The sequence below is a fragment of the Astyanax mexicanus genome, chromosome 1 (assembly GCF_023375975.1).
Source record: "Astyanax mexicanus isolate ESR-SI-001 chromosome 1, AstMex3_surface, whole genome shotgun sequence".
Taxonomy (NCBI): Eukaryota; Metazoa; Chordata; class Actinopteri; order Characiformes; family Acestrorhamphidae; genus Astyanax; species Astyanax mexicanus.
In genome coordinates this window covers 25615109-25640555 of record NC_064408.1, presented here as the reverse complement: position 1 = coordinate 25640555, position 25447 = coordinate 25615109, and positions in this window count along the sequence as shown.

Below are 25447 nucleotides of genomic sequence, written 5' to 3'. Positions count from 1 at the left end.
ATCCTTGTGTGGCCTTTTCTCTCTCTCTCTCTCTCTCTCCCTCTTGTTTTCTCTCTCTCTCTCTTTTTCTCTCTCTCTTTCTAGCTATGAACAATGTTTCAGAAATCTTTCGAGAGAATCCAGAGCAGTGGGTGGGAGCTAATGCAGTGATCTACTGCTAAAATATGATGCTTTAACTGCACTGAATAATCATTTACTCATAGCTGAAGCACTTTATGATACATGTGGCCTTAATCTGCTGAAGCTGGACAGTTTAGAGATATTCGAGTTCTGTATTCACCAGTATACTAGTATATACAGAATTATCAAATGCATCTTCTTACCTGTTGTTATATTAAAGACTTTATTTGATGGAAAACAGAAGAAATGGAACATAAATACAAAACATACTGAGATTTAGTCACTGTGTAGGGTGTTGTTCCATAAAAATAAAATAAATAAAATAAAATATTAGCAGAAATGAGAGGGTTGTGCTCACTTTTAGGAGATATAAAGAATATTATTAACTTTATAAATAAAAGAAAAAAACTTTTTTGAAAAATGAAAAAAAGTGATTTAATTTAATTCCAGATCACTTTGCAGCATTTTTTTTTCCATTAAAAGCTGAAATGTGTTCCTTTGAAGTAATAAAAAATATACTACTCCTGCTTATACATTTTATACGCCCTCACAGGTTCAAGGATAAGGTTTCTGTGTACTTTGATACACACACAAAAACAATATGCAAATCAGTCAATCAATAATACCGCCTCTCTCTCTGCTGACGTCCAACCCTCTGCGCATCACCACTATCAGAAAAGGTACACTACTGCTGCTGCTCCAGCTCAGCCAATCAGCTCTCCCTCCTGCCTACACTCTAAACCCATACATCACCCAGTGCCCCTCTCAAACTATCCCTCCTATTTTAGAGCATTTTCAAATTTGAACTGAGGGTGAAGTCAGTTTAAATCAGGGGTTTTATTGCCGCTTTAATAATTTGTCACTGAAGTAATTTGAGGCATTTGGAAATTTAAAAGTGCAGAATCTAATTGATCCATTTGGTTTGTATGTTGTAGACGAGGAAATTTGTTAAAATTTGTTCAACATTGTTTTGTGAAGTTTAAATCATCAACACATACTTGCCATATTTGTGTACTTTCTCCAAAAGATCAAACGTAGATCCTCCACATAATTAACTATACAAAGAATTATATAGGTATATTTAAGCTATTAAGTCTAGACCTTTAAGGGTTAACATATTACCCAAGCACATTTTCACTCAGTTGGCTTTTGGATCAAAACCAAACATTCCATGCTAAAACTATTAGCTTAATACAGAACAGAACGTCCTGCTATAACCTTTATAAATGGCTTTTATTGCACGCTGCTATAGTGAGGCTACAATCAGCGCAAATGAAAAGGCTTCCTCCCGAAACCTTGTCTGATCAACAGCGCAGCTATTTATCAGCGTCTGTAATGGCTGCTCGTGGCCTTGACTTTGCCGCTGTGAGTGTTTTAGTTTGGGATTGTGAACAGGTCCACTAATTGCAGCAGGAGTGATGGACAGAGGAAGAGAGGGCAGCTCGGCCTCCAGGAGTGGTGTAGTGGATGTTGTTCTGTAGAGCGCTGTGCCGCTTCACTCACACAGACAGGAGGGAAGAGAAAGTTAGTGTACATGTGAGAGTGTGGATATACAGCTCTGGAAAAAAATTAAGAGACCACTTCAGTTTCTGAATCAGTTTATCTGATTTTGCTATTTATAGGTTTATGTTTAATGAGTAAAATTACATTGTTGTTTTATTCTATAAACTACGGACATTTCACCCAAATTCCAAATAAAAATATTGTCACTTACAGCATTTATTTGCGAAAAATAAGAAATGGCTGAAATAAGAAAAAAAGAAAGCAGAGCTTTCAGACCTCAAATAATGCAAAGAAAACAGGTTCATATTTATTAAGTTTTAAGAGTTCAGAAATCAATATTTGGTGGAATAACCCAGGTTTTTAATCACAGTTTTCATGCGTCTTGTCATGTTCTCATTATGAATAATTATTAATTATTTAGCAACAACTTTGAATTATGCTCTATTACTGAAATACTGAAATTATTCAGTATCCACTATCATTTATTCAGTACCCACTATGAATTATTACCTATAAACTATCAACTAGGACTACTTTAGTATCCACTGTGAATTATTCAGTAACTTTTATGAATTATTCAGTATCCGCTACTTTTTACGTTTTGTATAGTAAAAAATATATGTAGTTTAAAAGTTTAAGTTGTTAATTTGTGTTTATATTTTACATAAAAAATATTTTTAAAAATCAGTTACTTAATGAGAAATCAGCTAGATATTGAGAAAGAACTGCATTCACTAATTAAGTTTCTATTTATTTCAGCAGTAACTCTCTGTAGTAACTGCATTAACTTCTCAGCACCAGTCATGTCCACTGCGCTGTACGTCTGTCCAGATGTAAACCGCATTTCTGCTCAGGTCCAACCCAACACATGACCAACACCATCAGAGCGAACTGTCAGCTGTAGAAAGCAATGAGCGCTAGAACTACATGCTGGAGGAAAATGAATATAAAAGCAGCGTTCAGTCTTTATATGAAACACATGTACTGCTGATTTACCCTCGACGTCTTCAACATAACCCCTCTGTTTTCCTGCTCGTGAAGCTTTCTGAGCATGAAAACACGTTAGCTCCTCGCTTCCCTCATCGTTAGCATTAAGTCTTTCAGCGTGGCTGTGTGCCTGCCTGCATCCTCCTGCTTTATTATAAACACATTTCTCTGCCATGTTCACTTACATGGGATACACACTCGGGGTCTGCTGCTGCTGCTGGCTGGGGGCCAGTTAGTTTGGCCTAAGGAGAAATTCAGGTTTCTTTAAGGGAGAATCACATCATACAGTATATAATATAACACAAAGTTAAACAGAGATATTTAAAGTGCTATGATAACCATCAATTAATACTCACCATTTATTTTACTACAAACATCTAGCAAATACTTCTAAACACTGGCCACTTTAATAGAAACCCCTACCTTTTACTCTCACTCACTGGCCACTTTATTAGAAACCCCTACATTGCACTTAACACTTTAATAGAAACACATATCTTGTCCTTCCATTTACTGACCACTTTCATATAAACACCACCTTGTGCTTAAACTTAGCGGCCACTTTATTAGAAACATCTACGTTGTACCTACATTCACTGGCCACTTTAATAGAAACATCTACCTTGCACTTCAACTAAGGGCCACTTTAATAGAAACACCTACCCTGTCCATTCCACTCACTGGTCACATTATTAGAAACACTTACCTTGTCTTTCCACTCACTGGCCACTTCATTAGAAACATCTACCTTGCACTTCAACTAAGTGGCCACTTTAATAGAAACACCTAACTTGTCCTGTCCACTCGTGCAGTTCGCTGGCCACTTTATTAGAAACACCAACAATGTGTTTCCACTCACTGAGCAGTTTATAAGAAGCCCTACCCTTCCACCAATGGCCACTTTATTAGAAACCCCTACCTTATACTTTCAATCAGTGGCCACTTTATTAGAAACACCTACCTTATAGTTCCACTCATTGGCCACTTTATTAGAAACACCTACCTTATACTTCCATTTACTGGCCACTTTATTAGGAACCCCTACCGCATACTTTCATTTAGTGGCCACTTTATTAGAAACACTGATTTTGTGCTTCCACTTAACCTGAACATTGCACTTCTACTTAGTGGCCACTTTATTAGAAACCTCTACCTTATACTATCACTCAGTGGCCATTTTATTAGAAACCCCTACCGCATACTTAAATTTAGTGGCCACTTAATTCTAAACCTATATTACTCTTTCACTTAGTGGACACTTTATTAGAAACCCCTACCTTATACTTTTACTCAGTGGCCACTTTATTAGAAACCCCTACCTTATACTTTCACTCAATGGCCACTTTATTAGAAACTCCTATCTTATACTTTTATTCAGTGGCCACTTTATTAGAAACACCAACAATGAATGTTCATTCACCGGCCACTTTCTTAGAAACTCCTACCCTATACTTTCACTCAGTGGCCACTTTATTAGAAACTCCTACCCTATACTTTCACTCAGTGGCCACTTTATTAGAAACTCCTACCCTATACTTTCACTCAGTGGCCACTTTATTAGAAACTCCTACCCTATACTTTCACTCAGTGGCCACTTTATTAGAACCCCCTACCATATTCTTTCCCTCAGAGGCCAATTTTTGTAGAAACACCTACTTTCTGCTTCCACTCACCACTTTATTAGAACACTAACTTTGTTCTTTCACTTACTGGCCACTTTATTAGAAACCCCTAATTTTCCCTTTTTCCTTTTGAACAGTGAAACAATGCAGCAAGAAGGATGATCCTGGTTGTGAATGGTTCCCGGTGACAGAATGCAATCTAACCTATACGCCTGACTCTACACAGCAAATCCAGTAAAGGGTGAACCTCCACACCTCTGCATTCCCTCCCCTCACATCCCCTCACATCCCCTCACATCGCTTCTCTCACTGCCCTATTGTCACCTGTCCGGAGCTCCTCATGCGTAGAAGGGGTGAGGGTCACACCGCTGTGTGGATGAATTCACAAAGGCCAGCTCTGTCCATCCCAGGAGCAGGTGAGCATGTATCATCTTCCCTCAGCAACCGGACCATCTGCACAAATAAACGCTCGCAGGAAACGAGCTGAAACAGAGCTCTGACACGGCAAAGATCTCTCTCACGTCATTTAGTGAAGCAAACACACTCTCAGTTATTACTGTACATTACAAAACTGTAGTTTTACTTAACTTAAACAGAAATGTAAAAAAAAAAAACAATTAAACCAAATGTTTGACATGTTGCTGTCAAAAGTTATGCTTGTTTTAATTTTGCTCTGATACTACAAGGCCAATGTAGATAAGACACAATATAGGCTAATCACCTGTTAGCATGTATGCTGATGGTGTGCAAGTCAAGTCAATAAGCTACTTGTAAACTTCCATGGTCATTTACATATATCAGTCTTAAGCTCTATCCAGACGGGATTAGTTTCTCAGTTGGACGTCTGTGAAAAATGTTTCACACTTCACTTCACACAGTGATAAAACTCTAATATCCAGACTACAATTGAAAAAACAGGAGGACCAGTGAGTTTTTAGGTTTTCATCGCGTTCAGTAGCTCCTCCATTTCCACTCGTTGTTGTGTTTACGGAAATCTTTGTGGAAACAAGCATTCAATATGTCATTACGGACAAACAACTGTTTAATAAACGGGAGGTGACAAAACTCGTAGATGTCCATCCGGACAGGAATAAAATTACCGGAGTTCAGCGTAAAAACAGTAGGTAATTCAGCCTGTAATTTTCTCAGAGGACATCTGAGAAAAACATGTACATGGTCGTTTCGGATGGGAATAAAATCCCCCATAAAAGAGAAAATTAACCAAGGACCCCCTGAGAAACTAATCCCGTCCAGATAGGGCTTTAGGGTGTTTTCACACCCACCATGTTTAGTCCAGACCTTCAGATTTTTCAGTTTGGTCAGAACCAAAATAGCCAATGTGAAAAGGTGCAGAAAATCATAAGCTGGACCAAAGGAGCAAACTTTTTTTGTTGTTGTTTTGAAAGGTTTAGACTTTCAGCCAATTTACAGGAAGTTCATGCATTAACCTTGCTACTGATTTTATTCTGTTGTTGAGAGTGAAAAAGGAGATTAAAATGAAAGAGAATAAAAGAGACCAGTGTTGTTATTAAATCTGACTCCCCTGTTCTTGTCGCAGTATGGGTGCAACAGATTATACTGGTGGTTCCTGTATCTACTGTAGCTGTAGATTAACCATTATTTATAAACAGAAATAAGAGGAATCTGTTTACAATTACATGTGCACACGAAGGGCATTTCATTTCTGGCAGGGGGCAAAATTCAACACAATACCAGGAAGGGAATCTCTCTGACCTAACAACATTCTGCAAACCAATCAGTGTAAAGTATAGGGTTGCATAGGTGATGATGACAGAATGTAGTAAAGTTATTTAGTACACTCACTAAACTGCAGCGTGAAACAAACAAAAAATGTACACAATTTAACAAATGTAGACGTAAAAAATAATCTTTTTCTGCATGTTAAAATTAGTGTAATAAGTTGTTTTTGGTACATAAAACCTAGTAAATGTTGTATTTGGGTCTTAGGTAAAATATAAAATACAGGAAAAATGTAGTATGATTGCAGTCTGCACTATGTTTTTGCACATGTATTTAGGGGCCCAAACCCCAATTATGGCTGTAATGTTTCCATGCATGCCTCTTTTAGTTCTATAAGAGGATAATGTAACTTAAGGATAATGTGGAACACTAAAGTGGGACGTCTGGCTTGAATGGCGTAAAGTTATTCCGCACTCCTTTAAAGAGTGAACTCAGCTGTAAAAATCTTGTTACATGCACGTTATAACTGGTCCATAAAAAATCACTCAATTAGAGAGAGGGAGAGGGTGGAGGAGGAGGTGCAGAAGACGAACGCACTGTCAAACTGAGAGAGAGAGGGGTATACTCCACATGTTAGAGATGGAGATTCTTCATGTCCACCAAGAAGGTGTTATTCTTATTTTTTCCACCTTTATGTTTAAATTAAAAAGGAAATCGCTGCTGGTCAAGTTTCTGTATCATTTTTTTTTTGATGAATGGACCAAAAAACTGAGGAATGGACCAATTAATTACCTGAAATTAACTTCCATTGAAAGATAAGAAGGTTTTATCTTTCTCTTGTAAAGTTGTTGTTTTGGAGATACTTGTTTAATTTAGAAATACACTGTCTATCTAACAAATACATTCCCCATGAATGAACAGACATAGATAGTGTACACAGTGTGTTTGTGTTATAACCTCAGATACCACCTCCTGCCCATTCCCATTCCCCAGTCCTATTTCCAAAACCTGGGTTGCCAGGTATGGAACAGAAAAGCAGGCAACCCCAGCATGCTGCATTCTAAGCATCCTTCTAAAAAAGTTCCATGCCCAGAGACCAGAGAGTGAAACATGGATAAATACTGGCAATGTGTTTAATAGATGGAGACAGCTTAGAGCCAAGAAGGAGGACTAAAAGGCGGGTGAGAAACTAAGATACTAATTTCCTCCTGAACAGGTTTAGCATCCTCAACCTGGCAACCCAAGCAAACTTGGGAGCAAAGGGAAGGAATTCGACAATTACACACTTGCTGTCATTTAGTACTTTTAGTGTCAATGTTGCTTTTAAAATGTATTATAGAATTACTTCTGTAGTAACATACAGTTAATTTCTTATATTGTTATAAATGTAAGGTATATTTTTATTGTGTTGTAAAAAATTAATCAAGTATAAAATGAAGTTTAACTCAAACATACATAAAAACACATATTGCTGCTGTCTTTTACACACTAAAAAATGACGAGTACAATTTACTTTAAGAGTTTCGCAACTTTCTGCATTTTTTTTTTTTAAAGTAAATTTAATTTCAGATATATTTAAGTAACTTCAACTCGGTTTCAAGACTTAAATATTACATAGAGTAAATAAGTGGACTAAACTTCATCAATCTTTTAGTAACCTTTACTTAATTTATTTTTGCCGAATAAATCCTTTCTTTTAGTAACCTTTGCTTAATTTCTGCATAAAATATTACCTAATTACAATTACTTTATATTTAAATGTATTTTTTTTTTTAGTTAAAACACACATTCAAATATTTACATAATTTCAAAGATTTATCATCCATGTGTTGAAACAGTGTAATATCTGTGTTTTATATATACATTTCAGGAATTACAATATATTATGTATCATAAATTACTGAGTAATAAATTAATTATAAATTAAGTAATTGTAATTAGGTAATATTGTATGCAAAAAGTAAAGTTTACTAAAAGAAAGGATTGACTAAATTTCAGTTCACTTATTTACTCTAAGTAACATTTAAGTCTTGAAACCGAGATAAAGTTACTTAAATTTATCTGAAATTAAATTTACTTAAAAAAAAGCAAATGCAGAAGGTTTTAATACACTATTTTTAAGGAAATCATTCACTCATTCACTCATCATTTTTTTTCAGTGCAGAAGAGATAAAACTTTCCTAACTTTCTGTTGAAGTCAATGTAAAAATAGTTTATTTTAAGTATTTTTTAAAGAATTCCTATTAGTCCATTAAGATGTTCCATTCATTGAACAGCAATAAAAAACTAATGCAAACCCACCCTTACACATATGGCCTTTCTGGTGACCTAAATCCTGCATTCTCCCTCCGAAACATCAATAATCACCCTCCACCACATCACAGCTCTACAAAAACATCCCCACACTGCAGCTTCTTCACTGTCCTTCACCTAAAGCCTCGCCCGCCCGCCCCTCTCCCACTCCGCTCTCGGACCTTTTCCAGGCCCATTTTCATGCGTGCCGTGCTCTCATGAATTACTCCATATGCTGAAGCCATTTGCCGCATCGCTCCCAGAAGTCCTGTGAAAGCTGAAAGAGCGGAGCAGGGCGATAAATCTGGCCGGCTGGACCGCAGGACGTGCCGATCGAGGCCCCGGCAGCAGACTGAAGGGCCAGGGGCCCACAGGAGATAGCTAAGCCAGCCTGCTCTTCCTCTCAGACCCATATCCATTCTCTCTCTCTCTCTGTCTCTCTCTCTCTCTCTTTCTCTTGAAGAGATTTGACTGGAGAGGAAGAACTGACATGCTAGCCTGGCTTGTGTGAATCACACCTTTTTTCACTGAGGGAGAGGATATAAGGTTCTGGTAGAAAGAAGAAAGGGACAGCGTGGCAAGAATAACGTCTTTAAAAAGATATTGAGATAAAAAGATGATGATACAGAAATATATCGATAGATGGATGGATGGATGGCTGGATGGATGGGTGGGCTGATGGATAGATAGATACAGTAGCCAACTACAAGTAAGAGCACCATTACAGCACACATTTTAACTGTGTCGTTGTGTCTCCTTGGTGTCATGCGACTCATTAGAGTTACTAGGTCTCAGGTGTGATTGCAGAGCAGGCCTGTTAAATGTGGTGTTTTGGGTACAATTCTCTCATACTGTTCACTGGTTATTCAACATGGCACCTCATGGCAAAGAACTCACTGAGGATGTGGGAAACAGAATTGTTGTTTTCTACATAGATGACCTAGGCTATAAGAAGATTGCTAACACTCTGAAACTGAGCGACTGCATGATGGTCAAGGTCATGCAAAGTTTGTTTTGAGGATGTTCCATGAAAAGATGTTCTAAAAAATTTGCAGAATATGACGGTACTCTGTTTTGTTGGGAACTGTAGATAGGTGGGTGGGATGGATGGAGGAATGAATGGATGGATGGTTGGATGGATGGATGGAAGGATTGATAGATGCATGGACAGATGACTGGGTGTGTGAATGAATGGGTGGGTGGATAGATGGATGGATGTATGGATGTATGGATTGATGGATGGATGTATAAATGAATGAATGAATGGATGGATGGATGGATGGATGGATGGAAGGATGGGTTAGATAGATGGATGGATGGATGGATGGATGGATAGATGCATGGATGGATAGATGCATGGACAGATGACTGGGTGTGTAAATGGATGGGTGGGTGGATAGATCGGTGGTTGGGTGGATGGATGAGTGGTGAATAGATGGGTGGGTGGATGGATAGGTGGATGGGTGGATAGATGGCTGGGTGGGCACACTGTTATTACACAAAGCTGACATGCTGTTGATTGGTTAATTAATGGAATATATTTGGAATAATTTTGAATATACAGTATTTAGGTAATAAATGTGCATCCCTATAAATTCCCCTGCCTTTTTTAACAGCTCAACAATTTTATTTAGGAAGTTTCAGTTTACATAAAATCATACATTTGAGAGCAATTAAATCTGAAAAGATTCAACTTATATCTTTACCACTATTAGTTTTTAATATAAATATTTTAGATATTATATTAGATATTACTCAAATTCTTCCACAACAATCATATTTTATTATTTATGAAACAATTAATTGCACAAAAGTCTCAAAAAATCTCGCAGTACATTTGACATGCATTACGATTCTTTGTGAAATGATCTGAAACATCAGTGCATCATCTAAAAAACAGAGAATCTGACACATTCTGCTCGGTTTTTCACAGGCGTAGAGTCGGCAGGTGGGTTTAGGTGGAGCGATGGTCATAAGAGCTTCTCGGGGGGCAGAGGTCACAGGATTAGGTCACTATCAGTGTTGATAAAGCTGTGTGCTTTGAAGAGGCTGAGGCGGGAGTGAGTGTGAGCACTATGTGAAACAACAAGCCGCCTTTATGCCGCCAGAGCCGCTAATAACTGGCCTGAGGTTCAACCTCTGAACAGATCCGCTGCTGCAGGACGCTGCCAAGCTCTAGTGGGCCCAAATAAGGGCAGTGGGGTTCGAGATGCCTCCGGGTGCTGCTACCTGACACAGGTCCACACACACACACACACAAAAACACACACACAATGCCCTTTTTGTGTTGGAACACCTTCATTTACACAGGTGTAGCTCAGGAATGCATATATATTCATGTTAGGAATAGCATTAGTCCAATATTATGTTGAGCTAAAGGTGCTGCCATATGGGTCAGCCAGACCTAAAAAGACTTGTACATTGAGTTGTTACAGAGTTATCTTTGTTTCTGTGTCTTTTTCTAGTTATTATGATGAAAGTATGTATAAGAAAAAGACTCAGTCTGTTCCAACACTTGCCATTTTTGAAGCTCAGTTTATTTTCAAATCTACAGGGGTTGGACAATGAAACTGAAACACATGTCATTTTAGTGTGGGAGGTTTCATGGCTAAATTGGAGCAGCCTGGTGGCCAATCTTCATTAATTGCACATTGCCCCAGTAAGAGCAGAGTGTGAAGGTTCAGTTAGCAGGGTAAGAGCACAGTTTTGCTCAAAATATTGCAATGCACACAACATTATGGGTGACATACCAGAGTTCAAAAGAGGACAAATTGTTGGTGCACGTCTTGCTGGCGCATCTGTGACCAAGACAGCAAGTCTTTGTGATGTATCAAGAGCCACGGTATTCTGGGTAATGTCAGCATACCACCAAGAAGGACGAACCACATCCAACAGGATTAACTGTGGACGCTGTAAGAGGAAGCTGTATGAAAGGGATGTTCGGGTGATAACCTGGATTGTATCCAAAAAACATAAAACCACGGCTGCTCAAATCACGGCAGAATTCAATGTGCACCTCAACTCTCCTGTTTCTACCAGAACTGTCTGTCGGGACAATAAAGTATTGTGGTCTAAAACCAGGTGTTTCAATTTTATTGTCCAACTCCTGTATATACCAGCTGTAAGTTGTTAAACCAATAACTTGTTTTCTAAAAAGCCTAGCAATGACCTGCTAGGGCAACTAAAAATGGGAAAAATATATATTTTATAAAAAAAAGGATGGGGAGGGGGTCCGTTTTAGTTTATTGGCAATTTTTGTACCAATGAGGTCCACTGGATTCACTGGGCCTGAAGAAAAAAAAAATAACTAGCTTTTGACCGGTAGTAAATATTATGCATAAATATATATAAGCAACAAAGGAGTCCACAGAAGCGCCACAGACGCCTCAATTTCACAGTGTCAAAAAGCGAAGGAAACGGCTGCTATATAAGGTGTATCACTTTACACAACTGCAAGCTCAGCAGCTCCAAAACCCAGGCAGAATCACAGCTACAACAAAAGTCAATAACTCTGTCTGAGAGTTCCATTGATCTGCTGAAAGTGAGATACTGTACTGGAACTCACTTCTGATCAGGCACTGGGGTATTAGAACTACACACACACACAAACACACAGACATACACACACACACACCAGGGCAGAAACTCCAGCGACTGCTGGGTCCAGACCTAATCAAATTTCATATGTGATATAAAGGAGGCGGGGCAGTTAGAGAAAAGGCCAGCTAGCAGTGTGTGTGTGTGTGTGTTATTTTGGTGCGCTGTATCTGTACACTGAGATAATGTCATGCCCCTATAGCTCACAAAGCAAAATCAAATCACGGCCAGACAATGTGACTTTGACCTGAGACAATGAAATCACAGCACATCTGCTATCACCAGAGCCACGGAGGAAACTGCACTCAAAACAGCCTAAAAAAACACCAGCTGGAGGAGTCAAGATGATGGAGAGGAAGGACAAGAAATAAGGAAAGGAAGAGTTAGACTACATCATTGTCTTTAAAGGAGAACTCTGGTGTAAAATTGACTTAATAAAAAGTAATAAAACTGACTTAATAAAAAGTACTTACCTTTGATGGCACACCTCTGTTCCAAGATCCAGAAATTTTAACAGTTTGTCCAAACACCCTTCAGACTGGATGACATGGGGCATAATTTGCCCTGATAAATCACTTTTTACACCGTTATCCAGACTCAAAGTAGCTCCACACTTCATTCTTAGAGCCCTGACATATAAAATGAGGCATTAATAACTTCAGAAGTGCACAAGAAGCTTATTAAAAAACACTCTCATATAAAAAACATCCTATAACGCAAGCTTCAGCTCCGAGCGCCGCCATTACTGAACTGATAATGACAGACGTACATATATACATAGATTTTGCATAACATGCCTCCCGGTGCTATGACTGCTACACCAGGAGGTAGGCTATGTGGAGTCTATGTACATATATATGTCTATGTCATTCTAGCAAGGAGGTGTGGAGCTACTTTGAGCCTGGATAACAGAGTAAAAAGCAATTTATCAGGGTAAATTAAGCCTTGTGTCACCCAGTTTGAAGGGTGTTTGGACAAACTGTTAAATGTCTTGATCTCAGAACGCTGTGGAAGAACGGAGGTGTGCTATTCATCAAAGGTAAGTACTTTTCTTTTATCATGTTTTACTACAGCAAAAGTCCATTTTATACCAGAGTTCTTCTTTAAGCTCAGATTTTTTGGAAAGTTTTATACTTCGATTAGCAAACCAAGCTTGAGGAATATCAATCTTGAATCTTTAATCACCAACTAGTTAAGAACTATCTGCTCAAAGAGCAAAGTGCTTTGAGCTTTCACCCTTACACCCTTATCTTACACCCTGTGCAAGGTGCGTTGCAATGTTCATTGCTATCTTACTCTCCTCCATCAGTCAATTTTCAACAAGTTGCACCAGTGTTGTTTAAATGGCAATGGCACTTTTGAATATATCTACACCGATGAGCGTGATGATCTTGAAATGAGGTGTGTTTAGGTAAACTTCTGCAGTATTGCTATCTTGGCAACAGAAAACACTGGTGCACCACTGACTGAATACACCTAGGCAGATGTCAACACTCATACATGTACACATTCATTGCTATCTGGGCAGTGAATTGTAAACACAGGTGCGTGCCCAAAATGTTCATTATACCCAAAACACACCCATGATTAATTAAGAGAGTTACTAATTGCCTTTAAGCATTTCAAGCAATGTCGTTACGATAGAAAAAGACACACCCTAAATCAAGCTGTGCGGATGGTGAGTCACCTATTCACTTTATACAAACTTTATACATTTCCTGGCTCTTTAGCACTAGAATGTCTAAAGTAACCCATCCACTCTGTCCCCCAGTGTAAGTCAGTCCAGTTTTAGTTTCACTTTTAAATTACGGAAAAAAAACAAAAAACAAAACCTCAACCATAATATTTTATATTTGACTATATTTCATGCACTTTTTTATTTACACATTTACTCAAGTTTTATTTTACTGTACTAAGCTTTATTTAATTATCTTTGACCAACTTTTTAGAAATTTAAGGGAGCGTAGGAAAAATACTGGAAAAAGTGTAATGGATTAATTAGAAGTGAACTTTCTCAAAATGTGACCTCCTTATATCAAACCTACAGTTTGGTGGTTTGAATATTTTAGAATTTGCTAAAAATATATTTTTTATAAACATGTTTCATGAGCTACAGAATTTACTTCTGCTCAATTAAAGAATAAATAAATATTTAAATGTAATGCTATTTTTAGCGTTAGACTGTATGTGATATTATAACATATTATAACATACACTAGCACGGACAAAAGTCATGGGATAGCAGTATGAAAACTGTTTTAGCTTCAATTGGACATGAAAATAAATGATTGGACACAATACTAGTTACTGTCCCGTGGTATTGAGTATGTCAGTGTATTATTATGTCATAATTTAGTACTCCACATTATAATGTTAAAAATGATAAGGAGAAAGAAAGAGTGGACATTCATGCAGCATACAAGGAAATGACGTGTGTGTGTGTTTGGGGGGGGGAGGGGGGTTGTGTGGTGGGGCTGAAGGTAAGACAGTGTGATGGGATGTGATAAGACGAGGCGCCGTGCTGCTTGGAGCTCTGACTGATGAGCAATCACACTCTTACTGATAAGAAACGCGTGCACGCTCACACACACACCCACACACACACACACACACACACATCTAAGCCTTAGCTAGAGCTGACCACATCTAAAGTATAACAGCCATTTAAATGAAGAAACCTTCAGGACACACCTCATGTGCACAGTAACCCCTGTAGAAAAAAAAAAGAAAACACTTATAGCTTCTCCATGCTATCTCTAAAGCCTCGAGACATCACACAAACACACAACACACACTCACACTCCTCTTCTCACAGCCGAATGCCACTCAAACGGCAGCGAGTCTCCTCTATATCATTGTTTTGTCTCACTCTCTACAACTCCTACTGTATCTCAGCTAGGCAAAGCCATGGAGGCTGTAATTAGTGTCACTGTTTTAGACAACAAAGAGCTGAAAGTCTGAACTTTTGTGTGGCCACAGACTGCTCTGAAGACAGCTGGAAATAAATAAGGGATGACTGAAAAAAGATAAGATTTTATCCAATATCCAAAATTGAATCAAATTTATCAGCTCGTACCATGATGTAGTGGCGGCTAGCATGACGTTAGCAGGAGCTAAGCATAAACTACAACATTTTATACTAAAGGCTTTGAATGTGATGCAGATCATGGAATGAATCAGATGTTTTGGAAATGTCTTTTAGATGTTTTTGGCATCTAAAAGTCGGTAAATTGGATACTCTAAATTGCCCTAAATTGATCTGGTGTGTATGTGTAAGTGTGTGGTATGTATGTAAGTTTGTGTGTGGGTGTCTAAAATGTATGTATGACTGTGCCCAGATATGTATTGTCACTCTGTCCTGGGTAAATGCTGTAGTGCCCGATGCAGTCCTCCAGGTGGACGGTTGTTTCTGGTTGAGAGTACGCTATGCACTATTGGGTAAATGCTGTAGTGCTCGATGCAGTCCTCCAGGTGGACAGTCGTTTCCAGTTGAGAGTACGCTGTGCACTTTTGGGTAAATGCTGTAGTGCTTGATGCAGTCCTCCATGTGGACAGTCATTTCCGGTTGAGAGTACGCTGTGCACTATTGGGTAAATGCTGTAGTGCTCAAAGCAGTCCTCCAGGTGGACGGTTGTTTCCGGTTGAGAGTACGCTATGCACTATTGGGTAAATGCTGTAGTGCTCGATGCAGTCCTCCAGGTGGACGGTTGTTTCCAGTTGAGAGTACACTGTGCACTATTGGGTAAATGCTGTAGTGCTCGATGCAGTCCTCCAGGTGGACGGTTGTTTCCGGTTGAGAGTACACTGTGCACTATTGGGTAAATGCTGTAGTGCTCGATGCAGTCCTCCAGGTGGACGTTGTTTCCGGTTGAGAGTACGCTGTGCACTATTGGGTAAATGCAGTAGTGCTCGATGCAGTCCTCCAGGTGGACGGTTGTTTCTGATTAAGAGTACATTGTTCACTATTGGGTAAATGCTGTAGTGCTCGATGCAGTCCTCCAGGTGGACGGTTGTTTCTGGTTGAGAGTACGCTATGCACTATTGGGTAAATGCTGTAGTGCTCGATGCAGTCCTCCAGGTGGACGGTTGTTTCCAGTTTAGAGTATGCTGTGCACTATTGGGTAAATGCAGTAGTGCTCGATGCAGTCCTCCAGGTGGACGGTTGTTTCTGATTAAGAGTACATTGTTCACTATTGGGTAAATGCTGTAGTGCTCGATGCAGTCCTCCAGGTGGGCGGTTGTTTCTGATTAAGAGTACATTGTTCACTATTGGGTAAATGCTGTAGTGCTCGATGCAGTCCTCCAGGTGGGCGGTTGTTTCTGATTAAGAGTACATTGTTCACTATTGGGTAAATGCTGTAGTGCTCGATGCAGTCCTCCAGGTGGACGGTTGTTTCTGGTTGAGAGTACGCTATGCACTATTGGGTAAATGCTGTAGTGCTTGATGCAGTCCTCCAGGTGGACGGTTGTTTCCGGTTGAGAATACGCTATGAACTATTGGGTAAATGCTGTAGTGCTCGATGCAGTCCTCCAGGTGGACGGTTGTTTCCAGTTTAGAGTATGCTGTGCACTATTGGGTAAATGCAGTAGTGCTCGATGCAGTCCTCCAGGTGGACGGTTGTTTCTGATTAAGAGTACATTGTTCACTATTGGGTAAATGCTGTAGTGCTCGATGCAGTCCTCCAGGTGGGCGGTTGTTTCTGATTAAGAGTACATTGTTCACTATTGGGTAAATGCTGTAGTGCTCGATGCAGTCCTCCAGGTGGACGGTTGTTTCTGGTTGAGAGTACGCTATGCACTATTGGGTAAATGCTGTAGTGCTTGATGCAGTCCTCCAGGTGGACGGTTGTTTCCGGTTGAGAATACGCTATGAACTATTGGGTAAATGCTGTAGTGCTCGATGTAGTCCTCCAGGTGGACGGTTGTTTCCGGTTGAGAGTACGCTGTGCACTATTGGGTAAATGCTGTAGTTCCTGATGCAGTCCTCCAGGTGGACGGTTGTTTCCGTTTGAGGGTATAGTGTGCACTATTGGGTAAATGCTGTAGTGCTCGATGCAGTCATCCAGGTGGACGGTTGTTTCCGGTTGAGAGTACGCTGTGCACTATTGGCTTCCGCTTCTCACCGGTGCTGAATATGAATGGTTGTGTAAAATGTGTAAATTGTAAAGTGTCCTTGGGTTTCCAGAAAGGTGCTATACAAGTATAACTTCATTCATTTATTCATTTTGATTATTTTCTGCATAACATTTTATGCTGACAATCTTGAGTATTTTGTACTGACAAAAAAATATGGACATCACGTTAAAGAATTATTATAAACATATTTGTTTATAATGTTCATTTAAGTTGGCATACAATGCAATGCTTATTCACTTTATGTTAACTTGTCAAAGCCACACTATTAGTTCATATATATTTTATAAACTATTACGATTAGTTTATAGTAGTATTATTTTGTAGTACACAATTATGCAGAGGAATTAGTGCTTTCCCACACTAACATGCAGAATTCGTCCCAAAATCAAATGTTATCACTGTCCAATCAGAACCCACTACTGAACTTGGGGCGGGGCTGAGAAACCAGAGAAGCGTCATGTTAAAAAATTAACCAAACACACCCATACCACCCCACACGGACCCGGGATCTGAGAGCTTCCGTACCAGCGAACCCCAGATAATCTAGACTGATTGCTCCTGGGCTCAGAATCAGCGTTCACACTGTTCACACTGGACCAAATGTACTGAAGCCCTGGAGAAAGCGCACTCGGGTCCGGAAAAAGGAAGTGTGAAAATGCCCTAAGCGTGAGAACTCAACTCTTAAAAAACACACATAGTTGTCTTTAACTGTGAATTTTTTTTCTGGTTTAAAGTAGAGCTGAGTGCTTTTCTTACTGGTTTCTCAGCCCCGCCCCAATTTCAATAGTGGGTTCTGATTGGATAGTGATTACATTTCATTTTGGCACCAATACTTCACTGCTCCTAGATGAAATGTAATCCTGTGCACTGTGATTTGCTTTTTGAACAGTTGTAGCACCACACAGTGGAATACAATGCAGTTCGGCTGATTGCATTTTAAGTGCAGTTCTGACACAAATTTAGTCCTTGGTTTTGAAAATGTACATTTATGTGTTTTTTTAGTTTTCAATAAAGAGATTTTCATTTTGACACATATTTTGCATGTAAGTGTGGAAAAGCAATACATTTTTGTGAATTGTGAATTTGTGAATGAACATTTTCATTTTTCCACAGTAGTGTTTGCTTTTTAATTTGGCTATAATTCCTCTTCATACACAACTGGGATGCAGTCAGTTTCTTATAAGCATCAGCATTAAAAAAGATAAAAAAAAAAATTCCTTGGAGGAGTAACATGTGACCCCTCTTTGGTCTATTTTGATTCTTAATTAGGTTAAAAAATTGAACTGGGTTCACCAAAATTAGGTAAAAGTAGTGTGTTTTTGACAAGATGACTAAAATATGTTCTACCCGAGTTCTAGCAGCCATTAGTCTACCAGGCTCTGAAGGTTACTGAGACAAATTCTGGACTGAGTGATATAGTTAGCGCTGACCCCTTGTTACAAGGATAGTCATGTCCAAGGGCAGTTCACTCACGGCCCAATCCTCCTTGTTTTTGTGCCACTGAGCTAATGGACGTTCCTCGTGAAATGGAAGACCTCTTGCCCCCTTCTTACTCAAAGCCCTGAAGTAAGCCCGGACCGTCGAAAAAGTCACACGTTTTAAATGGGTCACACACTCCGGCGCTTGTAGCGCTCAGACTACATGAACGGCCTTTGCGACTGCCGTGACTTTAATGGGGGGATTGGAGCAACGCAGGTCTAAGAGGAGGAACACACTCAGCCAGGGGCATTTGTGCTAACACCATGCTTTATTTATTTTTTTTTTCTGGGAAACACTAGCTGTGAGCATTAGTGCAGCAGCTTCTCTCCCTGGAGTTGTGAGCATTAGAGTCAGAGAGAAATGAAAATAAATAAAAAAATAAATAAATCACAAAAACCCTAGAATAAAATAATTATCGCTGCAGCTTTTCTCTCTCCGCGCATAAGCCTTTGTAGCTGTGCGGCGATTAGGTCAGGAAAAGCGGGGCACCGGCTTACGGATTTCTGAAATTTTGTATTTGTATAATGTGTCCTCTGTGCAGATGTGCAAATTGGGCCAGAGAGAGAGAGAGAGAGAGAGAGAGAGAGAATCATATAGTCGCTTTTTGCAGATAAAACCATCAATGTGGCACGGTCCCTCGGATAAAACAGATGTTGCCTTCCAGTTGTGCTCTTTTCTCACTCACACTGAGGACAGATGTCACTCCTCCATATCCCAGGCTGGACTGGTGCATCATATCAGTCAGGCCATTATCCATTTTACATGGATATGGCTATATATATATATATATATATATATATATATATATATATATATATATATATATATATACATATATATATATATATATATATATATATATATATATATATATATATATACAGGGGATGGACAATGAAACTGAAACACCTGGTTTTAGACCACAATAATTTATTGTCCCGGCGGACAGTTCTGGTGGAAACAGGAGAGTTGAGGTGCACATTGAATTCTGCCGTGATTTGAGCAGCCGTGGTTTCATGTTTTTTTGGATACAATCCGGGTTAGCACCCGAACATCCCTTTCAGACAGCTTCCTCTTACAGCATCCACAGTTAATCCTGTTGGATGTGGTTGGTCCTACTTGGTGGTATGCTGACATTACCCTGGATACCGTGGCTCTTGATGCATCACAAAGACTTGCTGTCTTGGTCACAGATGCACCAGCAAGACGTGCACCAGCAATTTGTCCTCTTTTGAACTCTGGTATGTCACCCATAATGTTGTATGCATTGCAATATTTTGAGCAGAACTGTGCTCTTACCCTGCTAATTGAACCTTCACACTCTGCTCTTACTGGGGCAATTTGCAGTTAATGAAGATTGGCCACCAGGCTGCTCCAATTTAGTCATGAAACCTCCCACACTAAAATGACAGGTGTTTCAGTTTCATTGTCCAACCCCTGTAGATACGTATGTGTGTGAATGCACATATATATTTTCTGAATCTTCAGTTTCTGAATCAGTTTCTCTGTTTTTGCTATTAATAGGTTTATGTTTGAGCAAAATGAACATTATTGTTTTATTCTTTAAACTACAGACAACATTTCTCCTAAATTCAAAATAAAAGTATTGTCATTTAGAGAATTTATTTGCAGAAAATGAGAAATAGCTGAAATAACAAAAAAGATGCAGAGCTTTCAGACCTCAGATAATGCAAATAAAACAAGTTCATATTCATATCTTGGTATGTTCTCCTCCACCAGTCCTACACACTGCTGCTGGATAACTTTATGCCACTCCTGGTGCAAAAATCTGAGCAGTTCAGCTTGGTTTGATGGCTTGTGATCATCCATCTTCCTCTTGATTATATTCCAGAGGTTTTCCATTTGGTAAAATCAAAAAAGTTTATCATTTTTAAGTAGTCTCTGTTTTTTTCCAGAGCTGTTAAGCATTAATGGAACATCCACCATGATTATGAAGATGTTTTTTTTGTTTAAGGTAAAACTGCTTTAAGCTGCTTTAACTGTGTGGTAAACAGGATCCATTTTCCAAAATGAAAGTTTTTAAAATTTAAGAGCAAGTGTTCCTATATGTTTGTTCATACTGTGTATCTTAAAATTTTAGAATTTCTTTAAGATTCCACATTTTTCAAGTAGAAATACAAACATTACATAACTACTAGTGTGATTCAGTGCAAGTGGAAAAAGCCAGCACTCTGCTCTCACTCAATCAGGTATGTTACTTCTAAAGCCATGAAGGAAAAAAACTGGTCCAAAGGTTTGAATGAAACAGCAAGCAGAGAATCATGGGAAGTTTGAAGAAAACATCCAAAAAGGAAAAAAGGCCAATCCGGTAATTAGGTCGCAAACTATTGTACGGTGTTGTAAGATTGGGATCGGACCAAATCTCTGAAAATGGTTTTAGCACTAATGCAATAATACAAAACCCACTTAAAAGATAATCAAGTGCACAAGGTGGGGGTAACGCTGTTCATTGACTGTATGCCTTTTGTAAACGGTTCACAAGACTTCCATCCTGGCTACTGCAGTGTTATTGCTACAGTAGCTAGGAACACATTCACTGCTGCAAGTCAGCAAAGCCAGTGTGTGGTAAGAAGAATGAGCTTATGACAGCTAGCAAATGTAGAAATGTAACTGTATTGCATCATTTCAGGTGTGGCAGAAATAAATCTGAGCAACACTTGTAAATATTATTTTTTTCACTAATTATTAAAATGAAAAGAAAAAAAATGATTTTCATATTAATATTTCTGTTCAAGTCAAAATAGTTCGCAGTTGTGGGGATGTGAACAAGAAATCTGTAGCATTAAAGCAGCACTAGGTAGGATTTCCTTGATTTTTGATATTTTTAAAGAAGTAAAATTACAGCTTGAAACTCACTGCAGCACTGCACTGAGGTGTAATAGGAGGATTAGCGGTGCTCTCGTGTCTGTGCCGGAGCTCCACTCAGCTCAAACTAGACTCTGTAAGTTTTCCAAGGCAGCCGCGACCAACGCTCGTGAGAACTGCGACCTGCTTTCCGACCTTTAGTTCTAACAGTTCTACAAGAACTACTAGTTCATTCTTTACAAACTAACATACAGACACTCTGGCAGAAGCTGGAAAGAGACCGAATATGTCTGTGAAAGCCAGAAAACGATAAAGAGGAACTAAAATCAATAAAAACATTTATTACACTCTGAAACTGTAGGGGGAGTCCACAAGCACAAAATCTCAATCCTACCTAGTGGAGCTTTAAATGTGATTAAAGGTTATTTTAGTTTAGTTTGTAATTTATATCTAAACATATTATGGATACTTAATATGGCACCTGAGACATTATTTAACAATACTTTTGTGATCATTTTGACCTAAAGGATGTTGGTACATTTCTGGTTTTGTGTATTAAATAATAATAATAATAAAAAATATTTCAATCCTAAATATGTGATCAGCGATCAGTCGATCATTTTTTAACTGACTTCGTCAGATCAGTCAGATCAATCTACTTCCTGTGCTGAATGTTACTGTATCTTACTCAAACTTGTAACATACTTGTAGAATGTGTAAAACAAAACGTTTAACACCACCACTAACCAGATACCTCTCTCCAGAGTACATTACTGAGCTCAGTACAGTCTATTTCTTACAAATAAGATGTCCATATTTGTGTTGTAAACTAATTCACATCTGCTTCCTTTCATCACCACATTCCATCTTAACAATGGCATAAAGACTTTTTTTTAAGTAATGAAAAAGAAGGAGCTTTTTTTGATTCCTAAAATAGTGGTTCTGAAACCAGTCTAAAAAGAGCAACAGATAGTCCATGTGTTTGCTTTATCCTTTAGAATATAATCACAAGGAAGATGGATGGCCACAAGCCATCAAACCAAGCTGAACTGCTGGAATTTTTGCAGCAGGAGTGGCATAAAGTTATCCAAAAGCAGTGTGTAAGACTGGTGGAGGAGAACATGCCAAGATGCATGAAAACTGTGATTAAAAACCAGGGATATTCCACCAAATATTGATTTCTGAACTCTTATGTCTTTATGAATATGAACTTGTTTGCTTTGCATTATTTGAAGTCTGAAAGCTCTGCAACTTTTTCTATTGTTATTTCAAGAACCACATTTGTTTCCCCGAAGAAGTTTTTAATGGATTATTATTATTATTATATATATCTTCTCACATATGCAATCCACACTTTCACTCACAGCTCCATCTAAAAACTTCCAATGACTGTGGTCCAATGTCCTAGATATATATTTTACTTTTAAACACATACTTCCATATTGCTCTCAACTCTACCCACTCCAGTAGCTGATTTAATCACCATTCTGGGCAAAAACGCTTTGATTTTTCATGCGAGAGGCACTTCTGTCCTCAAAACTCATCTACTACCCTACCTTCAACCCTACCATTAACCACCTTAATAACAGCTTCTCACTAGAGCACAACTGAAGCCTGGTGACGGTCAGCCTGGATCAGATTTCCCTGTTTTTCCACTCTCTCACCAATTTCACAATGAGGCCTCAGTTGACGACTGGTCTTCTATGCTACAGTATCATCACCATCCACCAACAGATGAAGAATTTCAATGGTTAAAGATCCTAGAACTTCAAAATTAGATGTCAAATGACATTATTACACATCAAAAGTCTAATGTTAATCAAATCTGAGAAGGTATTTGATAAAAACAAGTTTTGAGATTCTAAAAAACAAAGAGATTACTGAATTAAATAGTAAAGCTGGGTAGAACACTATGCATGGGAATTGTGTTCCTACACAATATTTTTTTTTACCTCAGATTTACCTTAATTTAACAAAATCAAATCAGTTAATTATTTATGAACGGCAGGAACTCAAAACGTATTAAATGTAAATATTGTAAAATATGGGATGAAGCTTTATATGGTTGCTATGTACAACATTTTAACCAAAAGATTTTGTTTTATTATGTAATTTGTAAACAGTAAACATGTAGAAGAAGATGCAGCTGGTCAGCTGAAACCAAACCAAACCAAATCGAACTTTTTAGCCTCAATGCAAAACACTATGTATGGCAGAAAACCCACCATTCCCACTGTGAAACATGGTGGTGGCAGGATCATGCTTTAGAGATGCTTTTTCTTCAGCAGGGTCATAGAAGCTGGTCTGAGCTGATGGGAAGATAGATGGAGCTAAACACAGGGCAATTCAGGATGATTCCTAGATTCTTGACACTGCAAAAGACTTGAGACTGGGAAGGAGATTCACCTTCCGGCAGGACAATGACAGTAAACATACAGCCAGAGCTACAGTGGAATTGTCTATATCAAAGAAAATGTATGTATTAAAATAGGCCAGTCAAAGTTCTGACCTAAATTCCATTGAGCATCTGTGGCAAGACATGAAAATTGCTGTTCAATGGCTGTGTTAATTTTTAAATTAACATCATGTAACATTTTACCCTATATGTGAATTAAGTTAGATTTAAGGAACATTACGTAGCATTTTACCCTACAGAAGTGGATTGAGTTACATTAAAGGAAGATTATGTAGCGTTTTACTCTACAGAAGTGGATTAAGTTACATTAGAGGAACATTATGTAACATTTTACCCTACAGAAGTGGATTGAGATACTTTTTAAAGGAACACTGTGTAACATTTTATCCTATAGAAGTGAACTGAGTAACATTAAAGGAACATTATGTAGCATTTTACCCTACAGAAGTGGATTGACTTACTTTTTAAATGAACGTTATGTAACATTTTACCCTACAGATGTGGATTAAGGTACATTAGAGGAACACTATGTAAAATTTTATCCTACAGACGTGGATTGAGATCCCTTAACCGATCATTATGTAGTGTTTTACCCTACAAACGTGGATTGAGTTACATTAAAGGAACATTATGTAACGTTTTACCCTAGAGCTGTGGATTGAATTACATTAGAGGAACATTATGTAGCGTTTTACTCTACAGAAGTGGATTGAGTTACATTAAAGGAACATTATGTAACATTTTACCCTACAGAAGTGGGTTGAGTTAATTTTTAAAGGAACATTGTGTAACATTTTATCCTAAAGACGTGGACTGAGTAAAATTAAAGGAACATTATGTAGCGTTTTACTCTACAGACGTGGATTGAGTTACATTAAAGGAACATTATGTAGCATTTTACCCTACAGACGTGGATTGAGTTACATTAAAGGAACATTATGTAGTGTTTTTCCCTAGAGCCGTGGATTGATTTAGATTAAAGGAACATTATGTAGTGTTTTACCCTACAGAAGTGAATTAAGTTACTTTTTTAAATAAACATTATGTAACATTTTACCCTACAGACGTGGATTAAGTTACATTAAAGGAACATTATGTAGCATTTTACCCTACAGACGTGGATTAAGTTACATTAAAGGAACATTATGTAGCATTTTACCCTACAGACGTGGATTGAGTTACTTTTTAAAAGAACATTATGTAACATTTTACCCTTGAGAAGTGGATTGAGTTAGATTAAAGGAACATTATGTAGCATTTCACCCTACAAAAGTATTTGATCTAGGTCTGAGCGTTTAAGAAACAAAAAGGTTAATGGATCAAAGAGTAAAGCTGGCTGAAGGTAATACACTACATATGGGTATTTGTAACTACACAGAATTTCTGTCTGCTTACAGTACAAATCACCTAAAACAGGGAACTGGAGGGATTAACTGTCCTCTTTAAGTTTTAATTGGTTTCAAATGACGCCAGAGTCAAATGTTTACCCGCCTGCGCTTGTTAGCATATTTACTCGGCCTCCCGTACACACAGCTGCCTCCCGTCATATCAGGAGCCTCCAGAGACCTGACACATAGAGACCCATTATCACTAATTCAGGGAAATCTCCTGCCCATTACCTGCTAAAGCAACACAGGGCGGAAAACACTTCGCTTGAGCCCGTGGGCTAGGCTAGGCTAGGCTAATTATGCTTTCATGGTTAGCATCCCCTGATTGTTTTGCTTGCTCCAGACCTCTTACTCATCAGGCCTTCCGTGAGGAGCTCGGG